This window comes from Pteropus alecto, unplaced genomic scaffold (genome assembly GCF_000325575.1).
Source record: "Pteropus alecto unplaced genomic scaffold, ASM32557v1 scaffold189, whole genome shotgun sequence".
Lineage (NCBI taxonomy): Eukaryota > Metazoa > Chordata > Mammalia > Chiroptera > Pteropodidae > Pteropus > Pteropus alecto.
In genome coordinates, this window is record NW_006442117.1 from 5,233,040 (window position 1) to 5,250,443 (window position 17,404).

The following is a 17,404-nucleotide window of genomic DNA, read 5'->3' on the forward strand; positions in this document are numbered from 1 at the left end:
CAGCTGGAGCGCGGCCGCGTGCGGGGCACCGCCGGCCTAGGCGTGGGGGGCTGTCGGGCTGGGGAACCCCCGTCTGTTCGTTCAGCCTTTTGTCGATGGTGCATAAGGCCACTTGCCTGGGAGAGCTAAAAATCTTGCAAATATTGAGTTCTTGCTGTAATCAATGTGGATCCAATTTATAAAGATTCCAGTGATTTAGAGGTTTTGAAATACCTAGCACAGTAAATATGATTATTAGCCATGTGCCTAAGAGAACCTAGTAATTACAAAAATAAACTGCAGTCTACAGCCATACCACCCTGAACGAGCCAGCTCTCTCTCGTCTGATCTTGGAAGCTAAGCAGGGTCATGCCTGGTTAGTACTTGGATGGGAGACCACCTAGGAAGACCAGGTGCTGTAGGCATTAAAAAAAGAAAAATTAAAATAAAAATAAATAAATAAATTGCAAAGAAAGTTTATTCCATGAAAGTAAATTTGACTTAAATAAAATCAAATGTCCACTTAATGAATCCTCTATCTCTCTCTTTTTTTTTTTTGTGCAAACTAAATTGTCTAACTGTATCTCTTTGATTGAATAACAAATTATTCATCAGTGCCGTAATGGATGTGACCTAACACATAAGCGGAAGTGCAGGTGTTTGGCAAACCCGTTATATTTTTGTGTGTAAACTAATTTCTAAGTTGCATGTAAAATGTGTCTTGTTCTGCGGAGAGCAGATTATCTAATAAAACTTTATTAGAACAGTACCAGCTTCTAGGCGTTTACAAGCTACTGTACAACTACACCTCTGACATACGCTGATCTCTGCCTCCTCCGCTGTACACTGTACCTATTTTAATCTATTTCACATTCTCCTTTCCATGTAGACCCTCTTTCCTTAGTAAAGGCGAAGGTACCTCCTTTCAGGAACCTTTATCTTTGTAACCTCTCAAAACAGAGAGGTAACAATGCCCCCCCACCCACGTGCTCTTCTTGAACTCTGCTACGGCCATTGCCACCATTAAGAGGTAGAGTTCGTGTCCCCTTCCCTTGAACCTGGCAAGGTCTGTCACCGCACTGGCCAGCGGATAGAGTGGCAGTAACTGCCAGGCTAAGTCACAAAAGCAGAATGACTGCCACTTGGTTCTCCTGAAATGCGCATGCCAGAACTCAACCACCTTGCTGTGAAGAAGCCTCAGGGCAGCCTGAGAAGTTCATAGGGAGGTACCCAGGCCCCTGCCCTCTGCCCCAGGTGAGCTGACAGCTGGCAGCTAGCAACCAGCTTGCCAGCCCCGTGAGTGAGCCACAGAGAAAGGGTCTTCCAGCCTCAGTGGCGCTGTTCCAGCCTCCGGCCCCGGGGTAGAGGTGAGCCATCCCCACCGAGTCCTGCCCCAAAATGAACAAAATAGAGATCGTTAGTGTTTAATAACTCCATGTTAGAAATGGAGTTTAATAACAACTAGTTTTGGCGTTATTAATTACCTACATATTAATAAACATGCATAGTCTACATTCTATATATATAAAATGTATAAAATTGTTTAGGATATAATATTAGTTATTAATACATAGTTAATACTTATGTCGTTATAGTTAGTAATATTAGGAAATTATAACTTAATAATATCTGAGGACTTCAGTGTTCACCAGCTCTGAATTGGGGGAAAATTCTTGACCTCTCTTGACCTTGGTTTCTTCAGTTTTAAAATTGGGGATTATATTGGCACTTACCTCTCTGCGTTATGAGGAGGAAGAGGGATTTATATAGAGAAAATTACAGAGATGGTAAGCACTCGGTAACTGTGCTGCGATGACGATGCATTCTTTACAGTGCCGATGGGGAGGACGAAGTGGAAAGAGGTCACCTTTGCCTGGGCCGAGTGCTTTCTCTATTATCTTTCCACTGCTGTATTCATGGGCCTGTTTCTGTGAATAGACTGAAACTCACTGAATTCAGGGAACTGGTCTCTTTTTTTTTTTTATATGCCAGACACAGGTATGCTTGTTGGACTGTTGAAGAACAGGCATTAGAGTGAGAAAGATAAATTTTATTTCGGACTCTAGGGCTTAGGACATGAGGGAGTATCCCTATTATTTGTGTAGAAGTCCCTGAAAATATGACCTTTGTGCTTATGAGAAAAGCAGAGATTTGAGTGATGATTGAAGACAGAGGTGGAGGAAACCTCCATGGTATATGACTGAAAATACTACAAGGCAGTAAATGCTGTGAAGCCCAAAACTGAAAATATTACTTCTGACTGGTAAGACAGAGCATGAGTTCCCAGAGAGGGCGATAGTAGACAAGGTTCGTCTTTAAGTCTTGATGAGTCTTTGGAAGTGACTATTAATTATATTCAGATTTTCTTTCCAAAGTGAAGAGTTAGTTCAGTTCTGCAATTAGCATTCAGAGAAAAATGGGATGTGAAGCTCCGTAGTTTAAGAGTAGTCAATTGTTGGATATGGAAGGGCAGTTATGAAGTTGGGCAGTTCTGTACAATAAAATGGGACCTCAAACTGTACACCTCAATATTTTCTGGAATTTGGGTTAATTATCATGGCTGTCAGAGTTCTCATTAAAATTTCATTGTCACGTGTAAGTATCGAATGTTAGCATGAGGGAATTTTTGCGTTTTGTGTTTATGTGCTCTGTTCGTTTGTTTTTAACTGCAGCGTGAGTTCTGTTTCAGCTGTGGTTGAATTGTTTTTGTTTTCGTTGTTTTTAGGTTAATACTTGTCATATCCTTTCCTCTTCTAAGGATTAGGGTGACAGTGACTCTACATCTGTGATCTTTATTTTATTCCTCACCTCAACAACGTCTGGCATCTGCTTTAGGATTCTTCTTCAGATATAGTCAATAACCTCCAATCTATAATTCCAGCGGCCACCGAGGTGTGAAAAGGACCAAAGCTTATGAAGAGTCCTAGAAGGTTCCCCATGTTGGTGCTTATTAGAAGAGTGTGAAAGCTAAAGTTTTGGATCCGCTTATAAACTAAAGCAACAAGAGTTATGTGAATATCTTCTGCAATCATCATCTCCTGTGCTCGCCATAAAGCAAAAAATATTTATCAGATGTGCTAGTATTTCCAGCACAGTTCTGATACAGAGGGATGTAGCAGTTGGCAAGGCCAAGTGGTTCTTATCGCCTTGGAGCCAACATTTTGGTCTCTTAAAACTGACGTTTACTGAAGTCCCCAGGTTGTTCGTTTGAACTTCAGATTTTGAGGTCTTGTGCCAGATCTCCTGAATGACAACCTCGAGTAGAGGCCAGTAAGCAAGTGAGGGATCTGGCACAGGAGGCCCAGAGCCTTAGAGCATGTGCTGCCCCCTGAGCTCCTGCCTCGCAGGCTACTCTTCCCAACTCGCCTCGCCGACCTCGTCCAGCCAACTGCGTCCCCCACTCCATAGCTAACTCCTTTCTTCCTCTAAACTGTTAGCACCCAAGGACTTCCAAACTCATGGCCAGTTAATCCCAAATGAACTTGAACTAGCTTTTTTATCTTGCAACAGTTTTCTTCTGTCTGTAGTCTTTCTTTATCTACATTGTAAACTCCTCAAATACACAGGCAAGTGTATGATGCCTCTCGAAATCAGCCCGAAAGCTCAGTGAGGTGCTTTTGACATAGTGGGTGTGCAACATATAATTATTGATTAATCGAACTACAAATCAAGTACTAAGTAAACTCTGTCCTAATTCCAGCTCTATCTGTGACTCCTTATGTCGCGATCTAGGATTCGTCGTCCAAGCTCGTTCAGGTTTGGCTTTCTTAGCATTGAACTATGTGGAGGGCACTTTCAGCTCTGCATTCTGAGATGATGGCTGATTCTGAGATGATGTGGGGGCAAAAAAAAACATAAGCTTTGCATGAATTGTAAGCAGTGGAGGAGGCTAGAAGAAGCAGGGTTTTATTTCAAAAGAAATAATTTCAGAAAAATATACTGAGTGAACCGTTACAGGACTAGGTCCCACGTCGCCCTGTGTGTGATGTCTCTAGCCCAACGACACTTCTTATACTGTCCGAAGTAGTTGTCACTGTAGTTCCAACACAAGTTCTTCAGAATCTAGCTGGTATTTTACTTTCTTGATTTCACTAAACCACCCAGTGAAAATGTACAGGAGGAAAGTAAACATATTTGATTAATATTATTTCTCAATACATATTTTATCTGTTACCTTCTCTTCTTGGATATGTTATAGCAAGCACTTTATTTTGTACTGTTGAGTGATTACACATACTGTTATGGTCTCGGACTTATTTTAATAGATTCCACCAATGGAAATAACCCAGTAATATGCTAATTTCATTGATATAAAGAGGAAATTAACCGAGGATTTGAATGCCCCAGCGTCTGTGCTTTTGACTCTGGGAAAATCTGTGTATAAAATACTTACAGTTCTTCTCAAGGTGCAGCTGGGGTTCCCATGTGGTCACTCCAGCCAGAAACTGACATGTGACCGAGACCATGTGAGAGAGAAATGTAAACGGCACAGTAGCAGATAGAAACCATTTTTTTAAATGACACGCTGCTGAGTGTTATTTATTTGTGTTATTGCAGTGTCTATAAGAGTGACATTAAGTATTTTTCACATGTTTGCTACTAAATTCAGAATATAAAAATATTTGTTTGCCTTTTTGAGCATCAGTTTTGTTTAGGAATCCTGTGTTGAGTTTTATTTGCTTAATCAACAATCGGAAAATTTTGAGAAGTAAATGCTGTTCGCTCACGTCAGAATTCTGAGATGCCGTAGAAGAAGCTGCAGTTTTCAGTGAGGCTGGCCCCTCAGATGCGTCCTACTGTCTCAGTACTAGCTTAAGCCAAACAAGGCAACTCTGTTTTTCCTACCGAATATTGATTTAGAAGAGAGCATGTGCAGTGATCCAAGCCTGTGACACATGAGCAGCATCCGCTGGGGACTTCCACAGAATTTTCTTGTTCATTAGAAAGAGTAGCAAGAAATTTGTCCTTTTTCCTCTGAGTGTGGCGGCCACCTGTGGCATACTGGGTGGCTAACAGTACAGCTAAGAGATGGGCGGAACCTGGATCCTTGGGCCATCACTGGATTTGAATGTGCTGGAGCCCACACTAACCTCCAGACATCTTGTAATGTGAGGCAATTCATTGCAGCCATCGTGAGTGTTTTTTCTTACCTTAGTCAAAAACCTTCTAACAGATACAGAATAGACAATGAAAACTCAGGGGTGAGATAAAATATTCCAGAAGGATAAAACGAAATAAAAGCAACAGAGATAGAAATAGAATATTGAAGAAAGAGAGAAACACCTCTGGATGAGTAGTAGAATGAACTGTCCAAGGGCTAATCAAAGAGAAGGACTGAGCATTTGCCAATGAGAGCATCACGTGTCCGTGGGTGCAGCTTATGCACCTCTGATGCAAGAGCTGGAGACAGGCGCTAATCAAATTGGTTACATGCAGTTTTATTTTATTAACTATGAGGGCAGGCTAGAACCAAGGATGTTACTTTCCAATACAAGGCCATGCCACCCTGAACAAGCCCGACGCCGTCTGATCTTGGAAGCTAAGTAGGGTCGGGTCTGGTTAGTACTTGGATGGGAGACCACCTAGGAAGACCAGGTGCTGCAGGCATAAAAATATAAAAAAATAAGAGATTGTAAGCTGACAAGGTCCTTGCAATCTGTGACGTCAGCCAAGGGTTGCCTCGCCTAAAAAAAAAAATAAAATAAAAAATAAATAAATAAATAGTTAAAAACCCAGTTAAATAAATCATCTGCAGCTGTGCGATTATCGGTTCCTGTTTCCAGTTTTCTTGTATTTGTTATCGTGTGGATATATTTAAGATCAAGGCATTTCAAGGTTAGATTTATAATTTGCTCTTGTCATTTCATTACTCTGTCACTGAAAGTACAGCAGCAGGTCCCCGAGTAGTGTCATCTCATTCTAACTTTGACGAAACACAAAATCGGATTTCTGGGAGGGCCGCTGTGCGCGTGGCCTCCCCGCGTCTCTGTGGATTCCCTCCAGCTCCTCTGGTTCCCTCCTGTACCCCACCGGCGAGCAGGTAAGTGCGTTCGCTGACGTGTCTACACTGTCCCTGTCTGAGTGCCGTGTTGGGTGCAAGCGCACCCCACTCATGGTGGGACTGCCTGGTGCCCTGAGCTGTCGGAATGGGCTCCAGTCCCCCAGACCCTGAACCGGAGTTACTAGGGTGGAAAAGAATGATGTGACTTTTTTTTATCACTTTTTTTTTTTAAATCAATGTAGGGCTCACATTTATTTCAATGTTTTGTATTAGAGGTGTTTGGGGACTTATTTAGAGGTTTGGTGATGTTCTTGTGACCAGAAATATGCTGTATGTAGGTATGTAGATATGTAGATATGTCTATTCAGTTTTTGTTTTTACTTTGTTAAATGTTTTCAGCTTTGGGGGATTTTGAAAAATAAATCAGGCTCAATTAGTTTGGGAGTTCAATCAGATTATGTTTGTAAAATTTTTGCCTGGCATATAATAAATTAAATCTTTATTTTGATTAAGTTTAACTCCATGAAGTACAAACTAATACTTTCATATTTCCTTCTTAATTGGAATGAAACATATTTCATGGGAAATTAAGATGAAAACAAAAGTTAAAATCCTACCATTGTCAGATGAATAGCTCAAGGAAGCGAAACGAGCTTTTCGTGAGGCGATTAAAATTGTAATAGGTGAGCACTTTGAACTTTTATTGCAAATAGATTTTAAAATCACCTATTTAAAGAGAGGAATATTATAGGAATAGCGATGGGTTATGATATATACCTGCTCTGGCGGGTTGAGACTCACAGGAGAGAGATGGGAGGAGCTGGGACCAGGACGTTGGCATGGCGACGGGGTGGAAGGGACCGGGGCGAGAGGTGAAGGACTGACTTCGCAGGAAGGCAGGGCATGAGTTAAGAGGGAAATAGGAATCTAGAAAAAAGGCGGTCTAGAGGGGGCGTGGTTCGGCCAGGATCCCTGGTTCTCTCCTGGACAGTCACCGAGGTAAACGGGGCACTGCAGAGTCCGGGCTTCCAGCAGGCGAGGGCTCAGAGGTGCTGGAGCCACCGGAAGTCTGGTTATGGCTAAAGAATTTCAGTTCAGTCCAACCGAATTGAAACCTGGATGGACGCCTGTTTCATTCAGGAGATTTCATGGGAGCGGCTAAAAGTCAGGGTCCTGGAAGCAGCTAAGGGGAGCCTCAGCCCTGGAAGGGGCCCCTGCGTCCGCGCCCCCCGCCTTTCGGTCGTGCTGTGGGCTCACACTGTCCACCGAGAACTTCGGGGCTGTGTTTTCCAGGAGCCCTGAGTTTGTTCGTTCTTTGGGGAGCTCAGAGTTGTTTTCTTCCTTTTCTTTTCCCTCCCTTTATTCTAAATACTCCCTTGCTGAGGGACATTCATTTTCCGTGTGACCAGCCCTGTGGGACCTCGCTGTGTGTAGAGGTTTCAGTTTCAAACCTCGCGTGGTTCCTGGGTGTCCCCACGTTCCCGAGGAAACCCTTAGACTGAAGACGCTGCGGGGAGCGGCCAGGCCGAGGGGCCAGTGTCTGTGGCTTCGGCACCAGCCCAGCGGCCCAGTCCCCGCTTCCCTTCACCGCTGGCCTGCTGACTGTCGCACGCTGTGAAGCAAGCCAGGCATCGGAGAAATGCCCCCTCGCTTCCAGCATTGTTGAGTGTTTTATACCGAGAGGGATTTTACGTTTTAAAACTTATTTATGGTATCAGAAATCTAGATTCTGGAAGAAAGACCAACTGGTTTTCCCGTGATATATCTTTAATGTTTTTGTGAGTATTGTAAAAACATAATAGAAGACATCACAAAAGGCATCCTATTAATCTTTGGCATCTTAACCTGATTTTTTAAAAACTTGATTAAATTAGTTTAAACCTGTCTGTTTTAATTTTGTCTTTGTTTTTTCAAAATAACTGATTTATTTATATATCCCATAGATGCTATATTTTTTTGTATTTCCTACAAACTTTATAAACTTTCTAACAATTGGAAAGAATATTTTCTATAAATTAGATATACAAATTCCAATTATTCAATTATCTTTATAAGTCATTTTCTCTTACTTAAGATCCTAATGCATCGAGCCAGACAGTTCATCGTTTAACAGATAATCTTAGCTGTGGGCAGAAGCTGCTCCAGGCACCAGAAACTCGGTGATAAACTTCCTGATGGCACAGTGCTTACATTTTCTGGAGCAAACACATTATTTACTTGTTTCAACTAGAGTTCGTTTTGTGAATGAAAATAACGACACTTTTAGAAATTGTGCCTTAAGGTACAGCTTACTTATGAAGTTTCTTTTTCTTCATTGGACTTTATTTTTTAGAGAAGTTTTAGGTTCACAGCAAAATTGAGGGGAAAGGAAAGACAGCGCCCACATGTCCCACCCCCTCACATGGATTGTCCCCAGCCCACCAGACGGGCGTGTTTGCTACAATCATGGGCCTCAGCGACACATCGTTATCACCCAGGGTTCTTAGTTTACATTAGGGTTCACTCCTGGGGCTACACATTCTGTGGGTTTTGACGAATGAATAATTTATCCACCATCCTTGTGTCTTAGACAGCAGTTTCACACCCCACTAACTTCTGGCAACCAGTCTTTTACTGTCTCCATAATTTTACTGTTAAACAAATGTCATGCAGTTGAAATCATACAGTATGTAGACTTCTCAGATTGTTTCTTTCACTTACTACTATATATTTTAAGTTCTTCCTTGTATTTTCCCAGCTTAATAGCTAATTTGTTTTTATCACTGAATACAATTCCATCGTCTGCGTGCAGTTTATTCATCCATCACCTACCGAAAGACATCTTGGTTGCTTCCAAGATTTGGCAATTATGAAAAAAACCCACCATACGCATTTCCGTGCAGGTTTTTGTGTAGAAATCGTTTTCAGCTGATTTGGATAAATACCAAGGGGCTTGATTGCTGGATCATTTGGTAATACTATGTTTAGTTTTGTAAGAAACCACCCAACTGTCTGTCTTCCAAAGCGGCCGTACCATTTGCTTGCTCACAAACGAGAATGCGAATTCCCGTTGTTTCACATACTCGCCAGCATTTAGCGCCGTCAGCAAATTTGGATTTTTGCTATTCTAGTAGGTGTTATTCTAACATGTAATTCCTAATCACACAGCATCTTCCCAAATGCCTGTTTACCATCTATATAGCTTCTTTGGTGAGAAGTCTGTTCAGGTCTTTTGCTCATTTTTGAATTGTGTTATTCATTTCCTTATTGTTGAGTTTTAAGAGTAAGTTGTATATTTTGGATAACAATCCTTAATTAGATGTGTCTTTTACAAATATTTTATCCCAGTCTGTAGCCTGTACTGTCATTCTCTTGACCGTCTTTCACAGAGAAGGTCTTTAATTTTAATTAGTACAGCCTATCAATTATATTTTTCTTAGCTGGTATTTTTGGTATTGTATCTGAAAAGTCATCGCCACGCCCAAGGGCACTTGGTTTTCTCTTATGTCATCCTGTAGGAGTTGTACAGTTTTGCATTTTACATTTAAGTCTTTAATCCATTTTGAGTTTGCGAAGGGTGTAAGGTCTGTGTTTAGAGTTTGTTTTGTTTTGTTTTGTTTTGTTTTGTTTTTGTTTTTGTTTTTTTTTGCATGTGGACGTCTTTGTTCCAGAACTATTTGTTGAAAAGACTAGACTATGTTTGCTTTGTTGTATTGCCTTTGCTCTTTGTCCAAATCAGTTGATTGTATGTGGATTTATCTCTCGGCCCTTTATTCAGTTCCATTGATCTATTTGTCCTTTATATCTGTAATATCACACTGTCTTGATTGATTACTTGGCTTTATAGTAAGTCTTGAAGCTGGATATTGCCATTCTCCAACTTTGTTCTTGTCCTTCAATATTCAGTTGGCTATTCTGGAGTTTCACCTATCCATGTATAAACTTTAGACTCAGTTTGTCTATCTTTAAAATAGCTTGCTGGGATTTTGCTTGGGATTATGTTGACTCTGAAGATCAAGTTGGGGAGAACCAACATGACAAAATTGCTTCTTTGTATCCACGGACATGGACTATCTCTCTATTTAATTCTTTTTTGATTGCATTTATCTAGAGTTTTGTAGTTTTTCGCATGCAAATCTTGTACTTTTTTGAAAAATTTATACCTATTTCATTTCTGGATGTTTATATTTATGATACTGTGTTTTTATGTTCAAATTTTACCTTTTTATTGATAGTATATAGGAAAGTGACTTACTTTTGTATATTAACCTTGAATCTTGCAGCCTTGCTATATAATCACTTGTTAGTTCAGGAGTTAAATCATTCTTTTGGATTTTCTACATAGACAATCATGTCATCTACAAACAAAGACAGTTTTATGTCTTCCTTTCTGGCTTGTATATTTTTCATTTCCCTTTCTTATTTCATTAGCTAGGACTTCCAGTGGGATGTTGAAAAGAAGTAATTAGAGGGGACATTTTTGGCTTATTCCTTATCTTACTGGAAAAACTTCTGGTTTTTCATGAGGTGCCTATTTAAAGCTTACCAGTTTTGAGCATTTTCTATATGTAGAAATTGTTTTACATGTATCATTTATTTCAATTCTCCTGTCCCGTCTTTTGAACTTGATCAAGAAGAAACTTTGCAGGTGGAAGTATTTTATTATACTTCCAACCCCAAATATCACCCAAAAAGTTAAAATTAAAACTAGCCCATCAAGTCTACAACCACCATGCCACCCTGAAAGAGTCTGATCTTGGAAGCTAAGCGGGGTCGGGTCTGGTTAGTACTTGGATGGGAGACCACCTAGGAAGACTAGGTGCTGTAGGTATAAAAATTAAAAAGTAAAAATAAGGGATTGTAAGCTGACAAGGTCCTTGCTATCTGTGAGATCAACCAAGGGTTGTCTTGCCTAGAAAAAATAAAAATAAAATAAAATTATCCCATCAAATATTGGAAAACTTATGTCAACATCATCTATATTTGCAGAAATAACAGATGTGAACTGAACTATACATGGAAGTATACGTATTTTCTCTATTAATTTGTATTCAGCGGTCATTTTTTTATGTGTAAAATGTTGCCAGTGTTCAACAATTATATATATATTTTAGGGAAGTAAATAAACTAAATATTTAAATTCAAAGTTCTTTAAAAGGCTTATTAAAATAATAAATACAAATTTTGTCCAGAAGTTCAGAAAGATTCCATGTGGCTTTTAAATCTTATATCAGCTTTACAAATAAGCACTGAGTATGTTAAAAAAATATATATGTATGTATAAATCAAAGGCTGAAAATATATTAATACTTTATAACTTTTAGTGGGACATCTAGAATAATTCGTGTTATTCAATTTTTTTTTTTTTCTGGGATTTAAGGATGGAGTAGGAGGAAGACTTTATCTTAGCTTAGAGAATTTCACAATATTTATACTTCAAGAAGAGCAGTGTCTGTTGCAAACCCGTTTTTCTGCCATAAACAAAGAGGGAATTATTTCTCTGGATTTAAACTTGTTTATTTTTCTAAAATCATGCTTCATGGCTTCAGACGTGTTGCACACAAATAACTATTGTGAGAAATAATAAGTGACAGACAGTGTATTTAACTCTTTGCCTCATGTTTTTAGGCAGGAGAAACCTGTATCTCAGATGAATAAAACGGGTTGGAATATGCTGCACTCTGTCATCGTTTTGCCAAGATAGTACAAAATGATTGTGACTTATTCACTTCACAATAAATAAAACAAAATACCATTAATAACCAGTCAGACATCTAAAATACATTGTATTTTCTATTTTATGACTTTTACTTTTATTAAGATAAAAGCTCATTAAAAGCCTCTGAACTTCTTAGGAACGGATGCTACGAAATTAACACTGTGCCCTTTGTCCTGGTTGCTGATTGGAAACATGGGACATTTTGCCCCTGATTTTCTTCCTTTTAATATTAATATAAATTTTCTTTTTATAGCTATTCCTTTCGCCCCTTTTTTTGGTCTAGATTACCAGAAAGCTCAGAGCTAATTTTTTCCTAGTTTCTTGCTTATTTGCAAAAGCTGTTTGTAGGCTACTCCTTCTAGTGTAACGTTGCCTTCTCTTTTTTGAGGGAATCTACCACATGAAACAAGGGCACTCCTGGCACGGGGAGCATGCGAGCGATTATGCAAACATGTTAAATAAAGGAAAAGAGCTCAGAGAAATACGGGAAGAGATTTATTTGCAAATAGTTTCTGCGACCTTGAAAATAGCACTTAAAATCTCTGACCTTTAACTTCCTTATCTGTAAATTAGGCATCATGATCCTTACCTTGCAAGAATGCCCTGAGAATTGGGTGGATGTTGCCTGTAAAGGTGCCTGGCACCTAAGGTAGCCCTGCAAACACCGATGACATCTACATGAGTATTTTGTGAGCTCTTATTCTCACATCAGAGACTTTGATAACTGTATGTCAAAGACTAGTTAATCCCGGATTGTTTTCTACTTGTGTGTGAGATAAGAGAAGTTCCATAACTCTGGATGCTTCAATTCTCTCCCTTTGAAATGGGGAAAACCAGTTCATTGACCTCCTAGAACTTATCAGAGAATTAGAAGAGAAATATACATAAAGTTTGGCACATAGTAAGTGCTTGAAAAACATTAGCTGTTGTTATCACTGCTGGCAGTATCTCAGTAAAACCGTGAGACTTAGATTAGGACTGGTTATTTCTCTCAATTCATAGATGTGAGAGCTGAGGTAAAAAGAAGCAAAAATTGCCCAATTTCACTTAGCTGATAAATGACTAAGCAAAGAGTTACAGTTTCCCTAGTCCCAAAGTCTTCGCTTTTTCATTTATTTTCCATCTGTTGCCATGGCAGTTCTTTTCATTTAGTCTATAAACAGATTAATGACATGAGTTTATCATCAATATAATATACCTTGTGAAGGTGCTCTAGAATGTAGTGGCGTGTAATACATGACGTATTCAGTTATCAGCTAATATTAATGGAAACCAGGTAGAGTGCTCTCAGACCTTCTGGGAGAGCCGTGGAGTTCAGACAGTTTTACCGTTTGGAATATTTATTGTTTTATGGTTTGTTGTTGTTGTTGTTGTTGTTGTTGTTGTTTTTCCCCAAGGACAACATTTATCTTTAGGAATGCATATTTTTGAGTGACACATTTTAGGAAGCATTATTTTGATGTCTTCGTCTTGTATATTCTGCGGTAAAATTAACTGTGGCAAACTGGGGGTACAGAATCAGTGAATCTGATGCGATAAAGACAATTTCCATACGTTTTAATTTAATTGCTTTTTGAAGAGCACAAGGAAGGCTAGTCAAATAAACTTTTCAAGCTCTCTGTTATAAACAGAAGTAATCACCTCATTAAACATATGCGGGGAATAGTAAATAGAAACGAAGACTTTCACCTCCTTATAAAGAGAACCAAGTGGATGTGAATTCGAACCTGTCTCAGTCCAGTTGTCACTTACCCCTGCTGCCCTGTTCTGTCACCCAGACCTTCTCAACTTTGCAGCTGGACTCAGTTAACAGTGTAAATACAGGGATAGCCAATTGATTTCAGTGACATTACACTGTACAGTCTCCCAAACTGATGTCCAGAAAACACACATGCCATGAGGTACTCTTGGTAGGGGATGGAGGAAGCGAATGTGGCCAAGTGTAGACAGTTGTCAACCTAACTTAAGGCCCTTTCAAATTTCTATAGGATTGAAATTTTTCAAAATCAGAAGTTTGGGGGGGAAAACAGAGATTATTTCCAGGAAGTTAACTTATGTTGGAAATTAACCTTTAAATACAGCAATGACAGCAGCATGATTTAGGGTCATCGGGGGAAGTCTGCATCCTGGAACTTCTGAGGAGAAAGTTTACATACAGTTGTTCCAGATGGATCTCCTTGTCTGAAAGACGGCGATGGTGCTGGGCTGAAGGCACAGTATGCCTTCTGGCTGGGGCCCTCTGCGCCCTCCCAGTCCTGCTCCTTCTGAATTTCGCCCAGTCCATACTCAATTTAAAGGCTTCTGACCCCAGAATAGTGGAGTATGATATTTCTATCATAATAATTAGCATTTGACAAGCCATGAAAATATATTTTCGTTTGAGTATAATTTAGGTATAATTTGTATATAATTTCTTCAACGTAAGTAATATAAAATTTTAGACGTGGTACATACTTACCCAGTAATTTAGACAAAATTTTTAATTTAGTAATTTAATCTCAAATTCTAAGATTACATATTGTAGTTCATGCAAAGCATCCATTATGAGGCAGTCTTAACAAATATATAGCATCTTCTCTGTTTTAAGACACTAAAATTAACTTGTAAAAGTTTTTCTCATTCTTTCATTGAGATTAGAAATATGGCTTTCTGTGTTTGACACTTGGAATGTTAATGATTCAGAAGTTAAATAGTTGATTAGTTTGGTTAAGGAAGGCATAAATATTCTTTTTATCATCAAAACAAGACCTATTTTGAAATAACTCAAAACAGTTGTTAGCAGAGATTTTTAACAGAATATTTAATGTTCATCAAATTTATTTTGACTTCTCAAATATTTCTTTAGAAGAGAATTGTTCTACTAAGTTCCTTGCCATTTGAACTTACTTAATCATTTTTACTGGGTTAAAAACTAGCTCCTTGGAAACTTGGCCATTGAGGCCACAGATAAAGAGGAATTTAAAGCCTGAGGGGGGGGTCGAGATTGTGGGCTAGGTAAACACAGGGTTCACCTCCTCACATGGCCACATTAAAATGACAACCAAATTGTAAAGCAGTCACTTTGGAGAATTACCTGGAGACTGGAGAAACGTATCATATATAACAAAGAAAAGCCACATCAAGTCCAAGATGGGACAGAGACACAAAGCAGGCTGACCCTGCCCCTGCACGTGGCAGCAGAGGTCCCCCTGAGGGCGTGAGGGCCACCAGGCCCACACAGGGGTCCCCAGCCCAGAGTTCCCCTGCCGGTGAGAGGAGTCCCCACAAAACCTGGCTGTGAAAATCAGTGGGGATTCTGACCTACGGTGAGACAGAAGGAACCTGCAAACCCGGATGTCCCCTTACGCGCCCGCGCTCAGACTCACCTGCAGACGCTCAGACTCACCTACAGATGCTCATTGGGGGCTCCCGCGGCCGACAGCAGCCTGGGAGGCGCTAGAGACATTCCGGGAAAGACTGAGCTGTGTGGTGCCTGGCCGAGGGCTGGAAGAACAGCCGCCATTGTCACTTGTCAGGCCCCCCACCATGCAATCCACAGACGGCATGTCCTGCCCGTGTTGACCCCTCCCCCCACACGGCCAATTCTGAATCTGTACTGGACGGTGAGATCGGCCCGCTCTACCCCGTGTCTCCCTGGGACCCCGCCACACCCAACCCCCAATTAGCCCTCAGAAAGGGGTTGCCCAGCAGTCACTGCTACTCTGCATCTCCAGGGGCGGTGCATTCGATGGCAATTAACAGCCATCAGCTCGCGTGACCTGTGTGCATCCTGCGAGAGACTTTGGGTGGCCAGAGGACAGTGCTGTCCCAAACTACAGTATCTCTTGAACGAATAGCAGAATTCTGGGCCCCAGACAGGCAGGTAGCTGGACTCGGTATGATCTGAGACTTCTGCAGGTAGCCATGGGCTCAGCACTAGCACCGAACCTAAATCTGCATTGGCCGGATGAAGTCCATTTGCTTTGCCCTGATAATTCCCAGAGTCCCCACCCCTACCCAACTAGTGTACCACCCTAAGGCTCTTTCAGCTGAGGAGCCTTACGGGCAGCCTGCCGGTAGCCTTAGGACTTGGGGTACCCTGGACCTTTCTCTAGGCCACCCCAGGCCTGGTTCTGGGGGTAACTGGCCACAGTTCACAGCGTGGTTTCTCCCATTTGCCACCGATCCAACTCAGGCAGCAAACACCTGCAGATCACTTTGTAGCTCCTACCAGGTAGCCCTGATTGATCAAAGGCGGCGGCTATCCTTGGCCTGCATGGGAGCCCCTACCACAGAGGCTGGCATCAAACCACAATAGAGCACCACCTAACTACACCACAAGTGGGAAATCCAAATGGTGATGTCAACAGGTACGTGAGCCTGCTAGAGTAAATCCCACCTTGTAGGATCAGCTTTCCAAGCATTGCATACCCTGTGGGTGCAGCCAGTCCTCACAGCCAGTCAGCCTGAGAGTCAGTCTCATCCACTGACATGCTAACAGCAATCAAGGCTCAGCTACAACAGGAGAACACACACAACTCACTCAAGAAACACTCCCGGAGCTCTTGGCCAAGGTGATTAGGGAGACTGTACCACAACAGAAGGCACCTACTACATAAGGTCACCTGGCCAAGACTGAGAGATGTAACAGATCTACCTAATACATTGAAAAAAATACAGAGGGGTAAGCACAATGAGAACAAAGAAACATGCTGCAAAAGAAACAACAGAAGAAACTCCAGAAAAAAATAAATGTAGGCAAGGAACCTACAAGGTACAGTGTTCAAAACACTGATTATAAGAATGCTCAATGAACCTAGGGGGAAAGTAGATGATTTCAGTGAGAACTTCAACAGGGGGCCAGTAAGCATAAACAAGGACATAGAAACCGTAAAAAAGAACCCGTCAGAAATGAAGAATACAATAACTGACATGGAGAATACCCTTCATTTCAAGGAATAAAATGATTACCTTTGAAAGAATCAACAGTAGACTAGATGAAACAAAAGATAAAATCAGCGAGTTGGAAGACAAGGTAGCAGGAAACACCTAATTGGAACAGCAACAAGAAAAAAGAAAAAATGAAGAAAGTTTGAGACCTCTGGGAAGACATCAAGCATACTCACATTTGCATCATAGGAGTACCAGGAGGAGGAGAGAGAGAGAGAGAGCAAGGGATTGAGAAACGATTTGAAGAAATAATGACAAAAATTTCCCTAACCTAGTGAAGAAAATAGACAAGTTCAGGAAGGTCAGAATCCCAAATAAGAGGAACCTAAACAGCCCCCACAAAGATATATCATAATTAAAATGCCAAAGGTTAAAGACAAAGGGAATTCTAAAGGCAGCTAGTTACTTACAGGGAGCTGCCATAAAACTGTCAGCTGATTTCTAAACAGAAACTTTGCATGCCAGAGTGATTGGCATGAAATATAAAAAGTAATGAACAACAAGGACCTACAACGAAGACTACTCTATCCAGCAAGGCTATCAATGAAAATCATGCGTGAGATAAAGAGCTTTTCACTCAGGAAAAAGGAATTCATCACCAACCAGTCTGTATTAAAAGAAATGTTAAAGGGACTTCTTTAAAAAGAAGAGAGAAAACAAACAGAAAATATAAATATGAATAATAAAATGGCAATAAATATGTACCTATCAATAATCACTTTAAATGTAAATCAATTAAATGCTCCAATCAAATGACATGTTCTGAATGAATAATAGAACAAGACCCATACATATAT

At 40.5% G+C, this 17,404-nt stretch overlaps 1 protein-coding gene and 1 pseudogene across 2 annotated transcripts in view; both read left to right on the forward strand.

Annotated features, from left to right (window-relative positions):
* Positions 1–17,404, forward strand: part of CHRM3 (cholinergic receptor muscarinic 3) — a 468,838-nt gene that overhangs the window by 86,583 nt on the left and 364,851 nt on the right. The gene's annotated exons all lie outside the window — the stretch shown is intronic.
* LOC112470076 lies at positions 282–404 on the forward strand (annotated as a pseudogene).